Source organism: Cervus canadensis, chromosome 24 (genome assembly GCF_019320065.1).
Source record: "Cervus canadensis isolate Bull #8, Minnesota chromosome 24, ASM1932006v1, whole genome shotgun sequence".
NCBI lineage: Eukaryota > Metazoa > Chordata > Mammalia > Artiodactyla > Cervidae > Cervus > Cervus canadensis.
The window spans coordinates 29,278,021-29,295,628 of NC_057409.1; positions in this window are offsets into that span (position 1 = coordinate 29,278,021).

Consider the following 17,608-nt stretch of genomic DNA (forward strand, 5'->3'; position numbering starts at 1 on the left):
GTCTGATGAGAGCCCACTTCCTGGTCTGCAGACATCGTCTTATTGCTGTATCTTCACCTGGTGGGGAGAGGAAGCACAGGTGTCTCATCCTCTTCTTATAAGGACTCTAAGCCCACAATGACCATCTAAACCTAATTACCTCCCAACATTCCACCTCCAAATGCTATCACATTGGGAGTCAGGGGTTCAATTTATGAATTTGGGGGAAACACATTCAGTCTATAGCACATAATGAATGATTCTATCATCACTCTAGGTAGTCAAGCCAGTAGGCACCCAGTAAGTATCCTTGACTTCTCTCTCTCCTTCACTATCCACTTGAAATTGATCGAGGTCATTTTGGCATCTGACTTCAATATCAACTGAATGTGTCTGCTTTCCTGTATCCTTGCCACCGCCACCCCAGTTCTGGGTCCTGCTCTCTTTCCCTGGGCAATGGCCACATCTGTCAAATTAGTGTCCAATCTATCTCCAATCTGTCCCCTTCTAAGCCCCTTCTCCGTGCCATAGCCAGGATATTTCTCAAAAGGGAATCAAACATACCTTTCTTCTGTTTCACACTCTTCACTGGCTTCCCATTGACCTCAGGATTAACTCTAAATTCTTTAGTTTCTATAAGCCTCAAAACACTGGCCTGCCTACCTCTGCCCTAACCCCTCTTTGGTACCTTACATGTGCTATCGCATCTTTGCCTCAGAGAGCTGAGTCTTCATACAAGATGTTCCTTCACAAAGCCTGCACCTTCCCCAGGCAATTTCCATCCTTCAGTTGACCTTGACTTTGTATAGGAAGCCAGCCTGGATTCTCACTCTTTAACTCCAGAGAAAGGAATTTCCTATTTCCAGAAGTAGAACTAATAGCAGTTTCTTTTCCTCTACCTGAGTGTCTTTTCTTCAGAGGGGGTAAACTCACCAGGTCTAACTAAAACAAAACCAAGTTTTGTTGCAATCTCTCAGCTCTAGTGGACCTAGTGAAGACAGATGGGAAATATTTAGCCCATGAGAAAGGAAATTTAGACTTCTAGACAGAATGCACCTACTCTGAGAGAAGAGCATATGAAACCCCAAGTACCTGTAGGTCCCCGTAGGGTTTTAGGTTCACCTTGCCTGGTTAGGAGAAGTTCAGCAGGTTCACCAACAAGTTCTATCAGTCAGTCAGTCAGTCAGTTTTGTCACTCAGTCATGTCCAACTCTTTGCAACCCCATGGACTACAGCAGGTCTGGCCTCCCTGTCCATCACCAACTCCCGGGGCTTACTCAAACTCATGTCAATCGAGTCAGTGATGCCATCCAACCATCTCATTCTCTGACCGCCACTTCTCCTCCCACCTTCAACCCCAGCATCAGAGCCTTTTCCAATGAGTCAGTTCTTCACATCAGGTGGCCAAAGTATTGGAGTTTCAGCTTCAGCATCAGTCCTTCCAATGAATATTCAGGACTGGTTTCCTTTAGGATTGACTGATTGGATCTCCTTGCAGTCCAAGGAACTCTCAAGAGTCTTCTCCAACACCACAGTTCAAAAGCATCAATTCTTCAGTGCTCAGCTTTCTTTATAGTCCAACTCTCACATCCACACATGACTACTGGAAAAACCATAGCTTTAACTAGACTCATGACTTTATTTTTTCCTAGTCAAAATTCTGTCAGTAATAATAGCAAAGACTTGAACAATGAGGGCTCCTTCTCCTTGACAGAAGCAAAGGCCCTTCTCATTTGCTAAACTCTTCCAGTGCAGTTAGGGCTCATGAACTAACTCCTCATTTACAAATAACCACAGACATTCTCAAATATTATATTGTTAAAGCCAATCATACTCTAACAAATTCAAAGTGAGTATTTGGGTCTCTGAACTTTAAGAGAGAGACATCATCTTGTTTATAACCAAAGGCTGTAGTTTCAGCTGATTTAAAAGACTGTTCTGGTGATCAGAAATATAAAGTCTCATTATAAGGTAGCATTTTCCTGGGACAAAGGTCCTAAAAAGATGGATTGTTCGAAGGACCACTATGTAGTCATCCTACTGAGTAGAGACAAATGCACCTTCCTCTTCTGGAGTCCCATATATCCCCTTACTTATCATACCCCTTAGCTCTATGCCAAGGTTATTTTAATACTTCTCACTCCTATCAGACCCTAAACTCTGTGAGGGTAGGGACATTAAGTGACTTTTTCAATGCTATGTCTCTAGTTTCTGAGACAAAATACATGCTCCGGAAATACTTGTTGAAGATATATATTCTCTTTTGCTGCTGCTCAGGATGCTGGTATGAATGAAGAATAAAGTCTCTGTAAGTATACTGTCTTCCTTCTGAATTAGATTTATCTGCTGCCTTTATTTCAAGACTGAGTATTCTGTCAGAACAGCCACCATCTCCTTGGGTTAAGAATATTAAATTGAAAGAAGTTCATCATTTTACCAACCATAAAAAGGTGAAGGGGAAACACATAGAGACGTGAGATTAGAAGCCCATAAAGAAAGGAGAACCTTGTGTTTGGGGTCAGAGGAGCTAGAAGCAGGTCAGAATCCACTTGATCAGTTTCTCCTGGGTTGCCTTAAGCTTCACCAGCAAATAGACTGATGGAATATGTTACAAATCCAAACACATCATTTCCCCGAGGCCCTGGTGGCTATGATGAATAACCTCCATTGTGAAGCAGGCTAAAGTCACTGTCCTGTCTGAATATAAATCTTGCCTTCTGTCCCTTCATCCATTTCACCCATCTCACTCCCAACCCCAACTCTTTAACTCCACTTAGCTTCACAAACTATTAAGTAGACATTCAGTAAATCATCCCAGTAAGAATAGAACTGCAGGAGAAACACCTCATCCATAACCAACCCATCACTCCTTTTGTCAACAGCAGGGTGAAATGAAGACTTTCATATCCTTGAGAAAAATTCAGTATTCAGCACAAATGTACTAGGGAAGACTCTGGCCCTTTATCTCCCAGTCTTAGATGAGGTGGATGATCACCCCATAAGTGGGTAGGGTGCAGAGTTGGAGAAACCATACATTGCTGCTTTCGTGTGGTGCCCCTGAACATCTCTAGGATGGACCATGGTGTTTTGAGGATGTGAGTAGGAAAAGGGGCCACAAGTGAACTAAGCTATGTGTTCAGGTCTTAGATGTGGACCTGAAGCTAGATTGCCAAGCTTTGACTCCCACTTGCACTACTTCTAGCTATATGATTCTGGGGAAGTTTCTCAACTCCTATAATCTTCTGTTCTTGTTTTATTTTTTTCTGTAAAATAGGGATACTATTTATGTCCAGTTCAAGGGCAATCGGGAATGTAAAATGATCTGATGCAAGAAGAGCACTTCACATAAGGAATAGCACAGAAAATATCCTCAGTACCAATCCTTTGTAAACTTTTTAAAGTGGTATGGTTAAATGAAAATAAATACTAAAATATTAAAGAAATACTGGAAGAAAATATGACTTCAGGATAATTTCCTGATTATATAAGAATACCCATGGTTTCTGGGTATGCAGTTCACTTAACTATTATATTTGGGGACTTGGAAATTTTATGAAGGCTTGAGTCAAATTCCCTCTTCCTTCTCTCTGTCTATCTACCTACCTATCTATCTCTAGCTAATAAAACTGGAGTCTAAGAAAACACTGTGAATTTTGAAACCAGAGTTCAAAATCTAGAATGCAGAATTTCTATTATTTTATTCCACTTATCAACTGATACTCACTTCTGAGGCACATAAGAAAGGCTTTCTATATGCCATTTGTACTCCTGACCCTGAAGAGAGGGCACAATTATTTGCATACTGCAAAGGAGGAGCTGGAAGCTTGGTAATTAAACTGAATTGATTTGAAGATCATAGTGCTATGATTCTGCCACCAGTTGCAGACATTGGGTGTATAAGATGTCTTAGAATGTCCAAGTAACTTTGTATTCTAACAGTGAAAGGAAGATGAAAGCAACAAAAGGATAGGGGTCTTCGATGGTCTGTCCACTGATATACCCCAAACATCTAGAACAGTGCCTAGCACTAGGTGTTCCATAAATATTTATTGAAAAGTGCTAAATGAGTAATCAAATGAATATTAAACATAGTAAAAAGATAAATTAAATATTATTTTTTAAATTTTTAAACTCATTAAAGTCATTGAGGTTACCAATTTGCCTCCATTATAATATGTTGCACTACTACTATTGCTATTTTTTAAAAGTAGCATTTATGGCTTTTATTATTTATATAAGTTATAAAGATTGGCAAAAACAACAGGTAAATTACACTCACTCTATATCTCAGAGACTTTCTTTTCAATTTAGAAAGTTTCTCCCACTTTGAATTTTGATGATATCAGCATTCATACATGATTCTGAAAATTATCCCCAAGTTTATGGTTCACAGCCCTCTCTCTCTGTATTCCTTCCCTTGGCAAATTCATTCATTATCATGATTTCCACACATCCTATGTGGGGAGAACACTTAAATCTCTAATTTTAGTTCTATCCTTTCTTCTAAGCTCTGGTTCATCATTTTTGATGGTGTGCTTGACATTTTTGCCTTGATGCCACTGTGCTGATTAGAAATGAAAGAAATTAGCTTCTTTTCTCCTGGCATGACTATTTCAATTAAAGACCTCCCTATCTTCCCTGGCAACCCATCCAGAAACCTCTGTCATTAGTGACTTTCTTTCTCCTTGGCTCAGCATATTCAATTAGTCATAAGATCTTGGGAATTATATCTCCTGATTTCTGTTTCTTGCCCATTTATAAGACTAGTGTCATCACCTGTATTTTATATATTGCTTTTAGATCGACCATCTTGAAATTCATTTGCTCTATCTCTCTCCACAGTCCATGGATTTATATGACCTGAAAAACAGTTGGAGCACCTAAGCCTGGCATTCAAGACTCATTATTTGACCTAAACTACCTTTAAATTAATTTTATCTGAGCTGCCTTCATACTCTAGCATAAGCATTTCTGAACACATCAAAGTTTTCAAGACATGCCCAGCTCTTCTTTGACTCTGTGATTTGCTCTTGCATTCCCTCTGTAAGGATGCTTCATTTTTGTGCTTCTTCCTCCTTCAATTTCTGAGCTGGAATAGAAAAGGTGGGTATAATATTCAAATACTGCTTCCTTGGTGCCTATCCAAACATCCAGAGCAGGTGTTATTTCTGTCCTCTGAGCCTCATGAGATGCCATATTTTGGGGGGCATTTCTTGTCATACCCAAAGATATGCAACCCTTATAAGTGAGTATATTGTGTCTAGCCTACTAGCCATTGAGTCCTTTAAGATCTACACCTGGTAAATATTATGGAGGCGCCAAAGGCCAGACATAATACCTTACACTTGAGATAGTCAATTTTTACTCCATCGCATTCCTTGCCCCCCAACCCCCGCCACTTTCCTCCTTCCTGAAGGTGGTCTTTGGCAAGAGTTAGTAGATGTTAATATAGTAGTTTATCAAATTTTATCATTAGAAGTAAGGTTGATGAACCTAAGAATAGTTTTAATAGTTCAGCATGGGAGTAGTGAGGAGAAGGAAATGGAATCCCACTCCAGTGTTCTTGCCTGGAGAATCCCAGGGATGGAGGAGCCTGGTGGGCCGCTGTCTATAGGGTTGCACAGAGTCGGACACGACTGAAGTGACAGCGGCAGCATGGGAGTAGTGAGAGGTTGGGCACTGGTGCACGGAGGTAAAAAAAATGGGAATTAAGAGGTTCTACTGGGAAACAAAGATACTTCAAGTGAGGTCCACTGGCTGTGATGCAATCAGTATAATTTCTTAGTGAAGTGAAAGTGAAGTTTCTCTGTCGTGTCCGACTCATTGCGACTCCATGGACACCAGGCTCCTCCGTCCATGGGATTTTCTAGGCAAGAGTACTGGAGTGGGTTGCCATTTCCTTCTCCAGGGAATCTTCCTGACCCAGGGATCTAACCCAGGTCTCCTGCATTGTAGACAGACGCTTTACCATCTGAGCCACAAGGGAAGTCCTTGCATTGGTGGATATTTCTCCCAAGAATGGTGGAAATCATCTACTGATGAGGTATTTCTCCTAACTCTTATGAGCAACCATTGTAGATTGAATTGCATGCTTGTAAAACTGGAACTAAGATTTTCTTTTTCCTTTGAATGATTCATAAGTGTGTTTACTCAAAAAGTCACAGAAATCCTAAGTTGTTTAAAGATATATTTACTAAATAAATAAATAAAGATATATTTACTTTTCTCACGTAGAAAGAAATCTAGAGGTAGGCACAGCTAGAGATCTAGAAGTAGGCATATCATGGATCTGAGACCCATCTTGAACCCAGGCTCTTTCTCTGTTTCAGCTGCTCCATTTTTAGGGCATGATTTTTGCCTTCCTGGTCACAGGATGGCTATTGCATCTCCCAATATCATATCTGTGCTTTACTCTTGAAGAAGTTAAAGGGCCAAAAAGTTTTACTTGAGGTTTTATTTACTCAGACATTCATTTGTGCCATGTTGGCCAGATGTGCATCACATAGATAATCCAGGCTGGAAGATGACTAAGAAAATCAAGTAGTTATCTATCTAGCTTCTCTTACAGAGGAAGGGGAGTGAGAAGTTAGAAATTATTTTTAAGTGAGCCAAATCTTTCTGATTATTAAACCTCTGACCTTCCTCTACTGCTATTATGGTCTTTGGAAGCAGTAACATCCTTCTTGATTGCCTTAACTGGGTCCTGGGAAATGCTGCTGCTGCTGCTAAGTCGCTTCAGTCGTGTCCAACTCTGTGCGACCCCATACACGGCAGCCTCCCAGGCTCCTCCATCCCTGAGATTCTCCAGGCAAGAACACTGAAGTGGGTTGCAATTTCCGTCTCCAATGCATGAAAGTGAAAAGTGAAAGTGAAAGTGAAGTCACTCAGCCATGTACGACTCTTCGAGACCCCATGGACTGCAGCCTAGGACATGGAGGACAGGCGCCTCCATCCATGGGATTTTCCAGGCAAGAGTACTGGAGTGGGTTGCCGTTGCCTTCTCCACATGGGAAATGTATGTGTGTATGTATGTATGCATGTAAGTATGTATCTGTTTGCCTACCTGCTCTAGAAATAGTTTTACGTGTAGGTCCATTGGTATATGCTATGATAATTCCACTTCTATTAATTCTTCTTAACATGTTTAAAATTGGGATATTTAAGAATTGGCTAATTAAGTGGGAATTTTCTGTATGACTCAGGAACTCAAACCCAGGCTCTGTGACAACCTAGAGGGGTGGGATGGGTGGGAGGTGGAAGGGAGGCTCAAGAGGGAGCGGACACATGTTTATCTATGACTGATGCATGTTGATGTATGGCAGAAACCAGCACAATATTGTAATTATCCTTCAATTGAAAATAAATAAGAAAAAAAATAATTGGCTAAATAATCCAAGACCTTGAAGAAATCACCTGCTTTTCAGTGAGAAGCTGTAGATGCTGAAGGAAGATTCCATTAAGGAGCATCTGAGAATCCTGCCGTGTGAGTCTAAGCAACAATTTTTTTCACAAATGGAGAAGATATTATTTAGATTTTAATTTCTGTAGTCTTTAATTTAAGAATGTTGGCCTTTAATTTTTTTGGATTATAAAGTAAAGGAGGATTTGAATTTTGGACTTTAATTGCTCACTGGGAGTTTAATACTGGGAGATAGTTCAAATTCAAGTTTGAGTCATCCATATTCTGCTGACACCATATTTTGGGTTGTATTGCTGTTACTTGTGCTTGCTATATAACTTCTGATGAAGTATATTGGGCATATCATGACTAGTGACAACTTGAGATGGGATAAAGGATAGGCAATGGATTTCCAGCCTAGGGTTTTTAACTCCTTTCAGAGCCTACTAGAGCAAAGGTTAAATTCTCTGTTATGACCCAGGGAGTTTACCCAGAAGAGGGAACACTGATATGAGAGAAGAGAGACCTCACCAAGGTGGAAGCAGGACCACCACAAGAGAACCTGAGGGATCATGAGTTTAATTACAACCTAAAGGGCTTCCCTGGTGGCTCACTGGTAAAGAATCCGCCTGAAATGGAAGAAACATGGGTTTGATCCCTGGGTTGGGAAGATCCTCTGGAGAAGGAAATGGCAACCCACTCCAGTACTCTTGCTGGGAAATCCCAGTGGACAGAGGAGCCTGTTGGGCTACAGTCCATACGGTCGCAAAAGACTTGGACTTAGTCGCAAAAGACTTAGTGACTAAACAACAACAATGGTTTAAGAGAACAAAATCTTGACAGTGTTAGAGGAGACATTCCCCACTTTTCATGTTTTTCAAAAAGGGGAGGACATTTCCACTACACTACTCAGAGAGGGAAAGCAGGGAAGAACTCTCCTCTCCTTCTCCACCCTAGTCTTAAGTGATTGTGTAATTGGATTTTAGGACTTAGAAACATGTGGCTCAGTCTCTCTGAGTTTTCTTTTTCATGGTTCTGTCTTTGCCCTTTCTTTCCTAGTGAGCTCATAAGGGTCAAAGGCCGGGCGTGACTAACTGCTAGAGTCTGTCTAGAGGACAGACTTTCTTTCCTGACATTTGGGACCTAATGAGTGTGAGAGAATGAGTCTGGGGAAAAGACTTTTCTCTGTAGACCCTCACACTCCATTGAGAATAGCTCCTGAGGTCTAGATCTGAGAATTGAGAACTGTTGAGAAGCTCATTTGTGACCATAGATCCAGGCCATATTTTCCAAGGTAGTTTTATTAGCTATCAAGCTGATATTTTTTTCCCAACACCTGACTCCTGCATCTAAGTCTCAGTTGGTTCCAAAGTAAAGTGGAAGAGATGAGATTCAGGATCACCTCTACATTCCAACAAATAGTAGCAAGAGTAATGTTTGTTGGTTCAGTAGCATATTCCCCAAAAGATCTGACCAGTCACATTCCTGGGGTGAAGCCAGGGGGTGGATATTCACTGAAAAGACTGAGGGTCCTTAGGAAAAGGAAGATGAAAAGGTGCCCCCAAAAGATGGAATTTCAGGATGTCCCCTGGATGAGGACTCTATGGACTGATAGGTAACTCACTGAGAAAAAAAGAAAAATGTTTTGTACTACAGTCTGGAGCTAACTTGGAGAAGGAAATGGCAACCCACTCCAGTACTCTTCCCTGGAAAATTCCATGGACTGAGGAGCCTGGTAGGCTATATAGTCCATGCGGTCTCAAAGAGTCGGACACCACTGAGAGACTTCGTTTTCACTTTCTGGAGCTAACTATTGTCTGTGAATGTCTCATAATAACATTTTTTTTCTGGTAACGTCCTGAAACTTCACAATTTTCCAAATGTCATGGAAATTACAAAAGGGATGCATATATATGAGACATTTAAGAAAAATCTATTGAATACATCAAATCAAGGTGAGGATGTCTATTTAATAGAGTTTATAAGAAATCCATCACACTAAAGGGACACCCTAATAAAAAAAGAAAACCAAAATCCTCTCTCCCCAGTCTAAAGCTTCTAAGTGGAACTCACATAACCATTAGATGGGAATGAGCAGGAGTGGAAAGAGGTGAAAAGAAATATCAAGTAAATATATTATGCCATCAAGTTGACCTGACATCTCATCTTAGATTAGACTTTCATATTAAAGTCTTTGTTGTAAATTGTTTCATCATCATTTTAAACTAAGCCCAGGGACAATACCCAGAACAACCCTAGGTGAGACTACAAATAAAGGAGAATACAAAGTATTTCCATTGTGTTAAATGGAAAATTGTTAGGGTCACAGACGCCAGGCTGAAAGACCAAAAAGAGAAAAAATCTAATCAGGAAATGCGAAAGCCAAGATTTTAGCAAATTAACTCACCCTGATGACTCATCCCAGATGTATTAAGTTTTCACATTTAACAACCTCTTCATTGAAAATACTAAATACCATCTGTCTCCAGCAGATGAGTTAATGCTAGTATTAAAGCCTTAAAGTTCACATTTCCTAATTCTTTTGTTTGAAAATAAATAACCTTTATGTTGCAGCAGCATGGTCTTGGGAATGCAATTTCCTTGTCCAATTGAGAGGAAGAAATAAAAAAATTCCAGAATTGAGCTCTTGGGTTGTGAAATGTTCTCTGGGTCAAAGAAGTTTGGTTCTGTGCACAAGTTGCTTCAACTGGATCCATCCCTGGAACTGTTTTGAAAATTAGGTTACTTGCTTTTTTCCCTGGAGGGGGAGGGCATGGCAACCCACTCCAGTATTCTTGCTTGGAGAATCCCATGGACAGAGGACCCTGGCAGACTGAAGTCCATAGGTTTGCCAAGAGTGGGAGATGACTGAAGCGACTTAGCACGCACACATCATTTGCTTTCTTAGCCAAATCTCAATTCTTCACTAAAGGTGAGTCCACATTGTGATATGGGAAATGAGAAATATCTGTCTGACCCCATAACAATCCTCTGAAAATGCTTCCAAAGGGTAAACAATACCTTTCCATTTATTCCTACCTTCGTTTTTCAACATGTTTTTCAGGTAGGAAAATTCTATTCCATTTCTACACAAACATTTGGCCTTGCACACTTTGGGTCCTAAGTGAGACTGGGGAAAGTAATAAAGAAAATGTATCAACAATCTTTTTTATATAAGAAGATAATTAAGGATAGCAAGAGAGAAAAGTCTGGCTGTGCTTTTGGGATCCTGGGCACTTGGGTATATACACAAAATTAGACTGTGATTTTAATGAGGATAAAGACTGGATCTCATGCTAAGATTAGATTCTGGTTCCAGTTCAATCACTAACTTGCCAGTGACCATGGGCAAGTGACTTCATCCCATGAGCCCTAGTTTTCCCTCCTTCAAAATGATGAGGTAGGACTAAGACAACAGACAGATGACATTGATGCTGAATGCTTGAATCAAAAGGGAATTAATTTATGTATGAACACATGATTCTTGGTGAGATGGATTGGCAGCTCCAAGACAAATACTCTGAGATTATTCACTGTTTTGCTTTGCCCCAGGCCCTTTGCACTTAAATTCTCAGCTTTCCACATCTCCCAAGATTTAACTTTAACTTACCTTTCCAATTTCTATTGATATTTCTTCCTATGTGTGGGCTTTTAGTTATCTTCAAATATTTGCTGTACTCCTTCACCTGCTATGTTTATGCTGCTGCCTCTACTATACTCTGCCTTCTACCTCTGCTTACCAAAATTCCACTTCATCCCCTAATCACAAATGTATTTTTCAGCATGTCCTTTCTGACATACCCCTGTTTATCTCTCTCCCCCCAAAATTGATACGATTTGTCTTCCTCTAACCCAGGGTTTCTTAAACTCCTCACTATAGACACTTTGGACCAGGTTCATTTTTGTTGTAGAAGACAGTCTTGTTCATTGTAAGATGTCAGTAGCATTCCTATCCTTTACCCACTAGATGCCAGTATTACCCTCCCACCTCTCCTCCACATCTTGCAAGTTATGACAATTGAAAATGTCTCCAGACATTGCCAAAGAGTTGCAAAATCACCCATGGTTGAGAATCACTTCTCTAACCCTTCATCCTACTCAGGGTACCATGTGACTAGAGGTGTCCAGTGAGTTGTGAATACAAGTGATATGTCATTTTCATGTTAAAGCATTTGAGTGCTGATACAAAACCATTCAGAGCTCTCTTTCTCTCTGCCATAATGACCAGCAATGTCCCAGATGGTGGTTGGTTCACTGGACTGAATCCTGCAGAGAGGATGATATGGGACAGAAACTATGGCCAAACAACAAGGGAGGTGTAGCATGATTGAGAAATAATCTTTGTTGTTTTAGGCTACTGATATTTGTGTGTGTGGTTGGGGGCAGGACTGTTATCATAGCACAACCTCATTCATATTAAATGATGCATATAATGTAGATGTAGATATAATATTCCCTGATCACCTTCTCTGTGCTATGTACTATGTTAAGTTTGCAGAGAAAGACATGAAATAATCAGTTGCAGAATTTATAACCTAGCTACCTCTTCCAGAAGGCCCAGAACAGCTCCAAATTCTCTAAAGAATTATTTGAAATCTCTTGTTTTTACCCTCTGATCTACTTCTAGTTTCTGCTGACCACACAGCACTTGCCTCAATATTAGAGGGTCTGAAAAATCTTTCATTCTCAGTGTACATCTACCCTGATAAATCCACATGCAAGAGAGCATATGTTTAAAGATGACAGAGACCCTGGAGTGTATCCAAACCACTGGTATCAGGAACCTCATATTATACCTTGATTTGCATAATGATACCTTACTAAGGCACAGTGATTTTTATTTACTTCAAGGCACTGTCACATAAATTATCTCATTCAACAGGCTGGTAGTTTTAATCTGACTGGTTTGGTTTTTGTTACAAAGTGAAATGTCACCCAGCTTGGTGGTGAAGAGCTAGAATCTTTCCAGATCTTTCTGCACTCAACATGGTCCCAAGCCCTCACTCTGATGCAGGGTGCTGGGCCAAGGGCCCTTGTGAGGACCACATCCTCTCAGTAGCTGGAGGTCCCTGCTGACGTGCACTCATCCTAAACATGACTCTTAACCCTCTCCTTCTCACCAGGTAGTACGATCTGTTCTCTCATCCAATTCATGACCAAAGTGGCAATTTACGTACTTTTGTCACAAAACTGAAGAGCTCACGTGATACAGTCATAGTATGAGAATCTGGAGTTCCTCTCATTTAGTACTTTCTCAATACTGGCTCGCATGTTGCAAGAGCAATCCCTTCTTCTTTCTTGCATCCTCCCTGGCTTCCTCACTCTGATCCTCATCTCTTTCTTTCCCTTCCTGTCTCCTACTCTGCATTCCTGTCATCCATGCTATGGATTAGTAATAGCTTTTCTGGACCACAGCAGGATTTGGATTTAGAAACACAAGTGGAGCCAATCTCCCACTCAGCAGAGGGTCCCTTTCAAAGAATTCCTGACAAAATGATTTGGCCTCGGTTTACACTGTTCAGTGCTCCATGGTTCCCAAAGGAGCCCATTCTCATGATTGATAGTTTCAGTAAAGATATAGTTTTCCAGTTTTTAACATTAGTGAAATAGAAAAAAATATATTGCCTGTTTTGTATGAGACTCTCATCTGCCCAGTAATATTACTATGTTACTTTTCAGAGGCTGAAAGCAGGGTGAATAGCTCATGCCTCTCTTCTTTCTAAGTAATGATTCTCTGATTTTAAGAAACTACAAGGGCTTAGTATCTGGGACAATTCTTCAGGGATTTATTATGCATTTTGAATTTCAAGAAACTTATGTGAAGTGGGCCCCAAATTGAGTGTGGTATTCAAGAGGGCGAGATTTAAAGGCCTAAGAGAGGGACAGTTGGCAGTTGTTCTCTGAAATTCTCTGCTTCAACTAAGACTGAAGTGATTGGATTTTTTAAAATTTGTTTTAATTGGAGGCTAATTACTTTACATCTATTTCTGCTTTATTGACTATGCAAAAGCCTTTGACTGTGTGGATCACAATAAACTGTGGAAAATTCTTCAAGAGATGGGAATGCCAGACCACCTGACCTGCCTCTTGAGAAACCTGTATGTGGGTCAGGAAGCAAGAGTTAGAACTGGACATGGAACAACAGACTGGTTCCAAATAGGAAAAGGAGTACATCAAGACTGCATATTGTCACCCTGCTTATTTAACTTACATGCAGGGTTAAGCGCATGAGAAACGCTGGGCTGGAAGAAGCACAAGCTGGAATCAAGATTGCCAGGAGACTAATTACTTTACAATATTGTAGTGGTTTTTGCCAGACACTGACATGAATCAGCCATGGATTTACATGTGTTCCCCATCCCGATTCCACCTTCTGCCTCCCTCCCCATCCCACCTTCCGCCTCCCTCCCCATCCCATCCCTCTGGGTCTTCCCAGTGCATCAGCCCTGAGCATTTGTCTCATGCATCCAACCTGGGCTGGTGATCTGTTTCACCCTTGATAGTATACTTGTTTCAATGCTACTCAATTAGCCTCCAACTAATAAAAATAAATGAAAAAAAAAAAAGATTGCTGGGAGAAATATCAATAACCTCAGATATGCAGACGACACCACCCTTATGGCAGAAAGTGAAGAAGAACGAGAGAGCCTCTTAATGAAAGTGAAAGAGGAGAGTGAAAAGGCTGGCTTAAAGCTCAACATTCAGAAAACTAAGATCAAGGCTTCTGGTCCCATCACTTCATGGCAAATAGATGGGGAAACAATGGAAACAGTGGCTGACTTTATTTTTCTGGGCTCCAAAATCACTGCAGATAGTGATTACAGTCATGAAATTAAAAGATGCTTACTCCTTGGAAGGAAAGTTATGATCAAACTAGACAGCATATTAAAAAGCAGAGACATTACTTCGCCAACAAAGGTCCGTCTAGTCAAGGCTATGGTTTTTCCAGTGGTCATGTATGGATGTGAGAGTTGGACTATAAGGAAAGCTGAGGGCCGAAGAATTGATGCTTTTGAACTGTGGTGTTGGAGAAGACTTTTGAGAGTCCCTTGAACTGCAAGGAGATCCAACCAATTCATCCTAGGGGAGATCAGTCCTGCGTTTTCATTGGAAGGACTGATGCTGAAGCTGAAACTCCAATACTTTGGCCACCTGATGCGAAGAAATGACTCATTGGAAAAGACCCTGATGCTGGGAAAGATTGAGGGCAGGAGAAGAAGGGGACAACAAAGGATGAGACGGTTGGATGGCATCATCGACTCGATGGACATGGGTGTGGGTGGACTCCGGGAGTTGGTGATGGACAGGGAGGCCTGGAGTGCTGCAGTTCACGGGGTCGCAAAGAGTCGGCTACTGAGCGACTGAACTGAACTGAATTACTTTACAATATTGTGGTGGTTTTTGCCATACATTCACATGAATCAGCCATGGTTGTACATGTGTTCCCCATCCCACCTCCCTCCCTATCCCATCCCTCAGGGTCATCCCAGTGCACCAGCCCTAAGTACCCTGTCTCATGCATCAAACCTGGACTGGCGATCTATTTCACATATGCTAACATACATACACAATGCTATTCTCTCAAATCATCCCACCCTCGCCTTCTCCCACAGAGTCCAAAAGTCTGTTCTTTACACACCTGTGAAGTGACCATCTTTTTAGTGACCATGACCTCCATCCACTTCTACTCATTGGCCTGCAAATACCTCTGACCTCTTCTGTATCTGTGTTTCTGCTTACGCTGCTCTCTTTGCCTACAGATTTCAAAACTTCTCTTGAGTTATCTACCTGGATTTCTGCCTTATATTAAAATAATGATATCCTTGTCTGCACTTCCTACTAATCCTATAGTAACACTAAATTCTCATCCACACAAGGGCAAGAATTATACACAACTTATTTTTTTATATCCTTACCCAGCACCTAGCACAGTGTCTTGGGCTCAGAATGGACGTGCACTAGCAGGAAAAAAAAAAACAAAAAAACCCAAAAACTTTGGTACAATTTATGACCTAGTTCATTCAAAGGTGAGGTCACTCAGCCAGGAATTTCACACAAAGGAAGTAAGTCCAGCCCATCTCTCCCAGTGACTAAAAACCACAGTTGACGAATTAGCCTAGGCAGGTTGTCTTTCCGGACCAGAAATGTTTGGACAAAGAGGACCAGCTTTTTGATAGAAAGTAGACAGTGCTAATGAGCAGTGACAAGGAGCAAGACTTTTTATGAATTTCCCTGAACTACTTATGTTACTGACTTATCAATAAATTGGTTTAAAAAAAAAAAGCTAACATGCCCAGGCCTAAATGGGATCCTTCCTCCAGATACTTAGGTACACAGGCTACAAGCCAGGCCTGTTCTGTGCCCTCTGGTGTGACTGTGGAGGGCAGGGCCAGGAACCAAATCCTGGTTACAGGAAACAATGGTATGTAAACAGGTCATATCCACTCCCCACTGATGTCATGTGATATAGTTTAAGGGTGACATTTACCTTCCTCTGCTGGCTTTGGAGACAGCCAGGGAGACACATGAGTCATGGAGGAGAGGAATGGGAATTAGTACACGATGGACTACAGGATGCAATCAGGGTGGGTGCGGGCTTGGTGACAATGCAGACTGAGGCTTATGGCAAGAGTGTTAGTCACTCAGTTGTGTCTGTCTCTTTGTGACCCCATGGACTGTAGCCCGCCAGACTCCTCTGTCCAAGGAATTCTCCAGGCAAGAATCCTGGAGTGGGTAACCATTTCCTTTTCCAGTGGATCTTCCCGACCCGGGGATTGAACCCGGGTGTCCTGCATTGCAGGCAGTTTCTTTATCATCTGAGCCATGAGGGGAGCCCTTATCCTTGCTAATCACGGAGGACACTACCCTGAGCCACATGCAAAGATGAAGTGGGTAAGAAGCTGTCAACATTCCTGCAGAACACCATTTTGCCATGGAAAGAGTTTTCCCCCCCTTCAATCTAGTTAAATAGAAGTTAAAAAGAAGGATGAGCAAGGATGTAGAGCCCAGGAAATTTTACTTGATGGTGGGAGGATAGAGTTAGAATGTTTATGCATATCCACCACTCCCAACACATGGGTCCCAAGTCCAGATTCATCACCCTTCATTTTCCTTTGCAGAAAGTTCTCAACCCACAAATAGCATATTATGATATGTTAGCTTATTGTCTAACTGTCTGTAATTACATAATTCACATAATAGCTTAATCTTTTGGTAGTTCCGGATAAACCTTTTTCTCCCTAAACAATTGTCAATGTCTAGAAGGCTTTAGATTGTTTTCTGGTTCTTTTTTTGTCTTATCATGGTTGGCATGGTTCTGGGCACATGGGTACTTCCCAGTGGATATTTGTGAGTGGCTCATTAATCAGTTTTATTATCTGATATTGATAGAATTTTAAAATTTTATATAGACTTTTTTTCTTTTTTAGAGTACTTTTAGGTTCACGGCAAAATTGAGCAAAAAGTATAGAGAATTCCCATATTTATGTGCAGGGGGTATATCAACAGAGTTTTATAATTTTCACTACACCATGACATTAAAATGTCTCCTAAGGGCTTATAGCCAAATTGGGAGTAAATATGGACATCAGTCATTATTCATGTAATTCTATCCATGCATAAAAATGGGCAGACAGGGTTGTACTGTTAAAAAGAGGCACATGATCAGCTCAGTGGACTGGCTGGTGATTTTTCTATTAAGCACACAAACCATTTGTCTAACCCCTAAGTGGGTGGCATATGTTTAATGTAAGCACAATATTAATAAGAACTAACATTTATTGAGCACTTACTATGCACCAGACATGTCCTAAGCCCTTTACATGTTTTAACTCATTTAATCCTCACAACAAACCCTGTAATTATCCCTGTGTTAGAGATAAGAAAGGCTGAGGGAAGTTGAGCAGCTGGCTTTTCTGAGTGGCAGGCCTGTCTTTGAACCCAGACAGCCTGGATTCTAAACCCATCCTTTTAATCACTGAGCTGTACAAGAAAAATACATTCACTCACATTTATACCCTACCTCTTGATCTGTTTGAAAATAGATATGAAAAAAATTTGTTTTTATTCCATTGCCAAGTGGAGAGGTTTTCCTATATTTTGCATCCTAAACTATAATGTTAGGCCAAGCACAGGACTGATGTTGGCAGTCAGCTTGGTATATAGAGTTGTTAGATGCACACTGCAGAGAACATCCTTGGGAAGGGATCTAGTGATTAAAGATGAAATGAG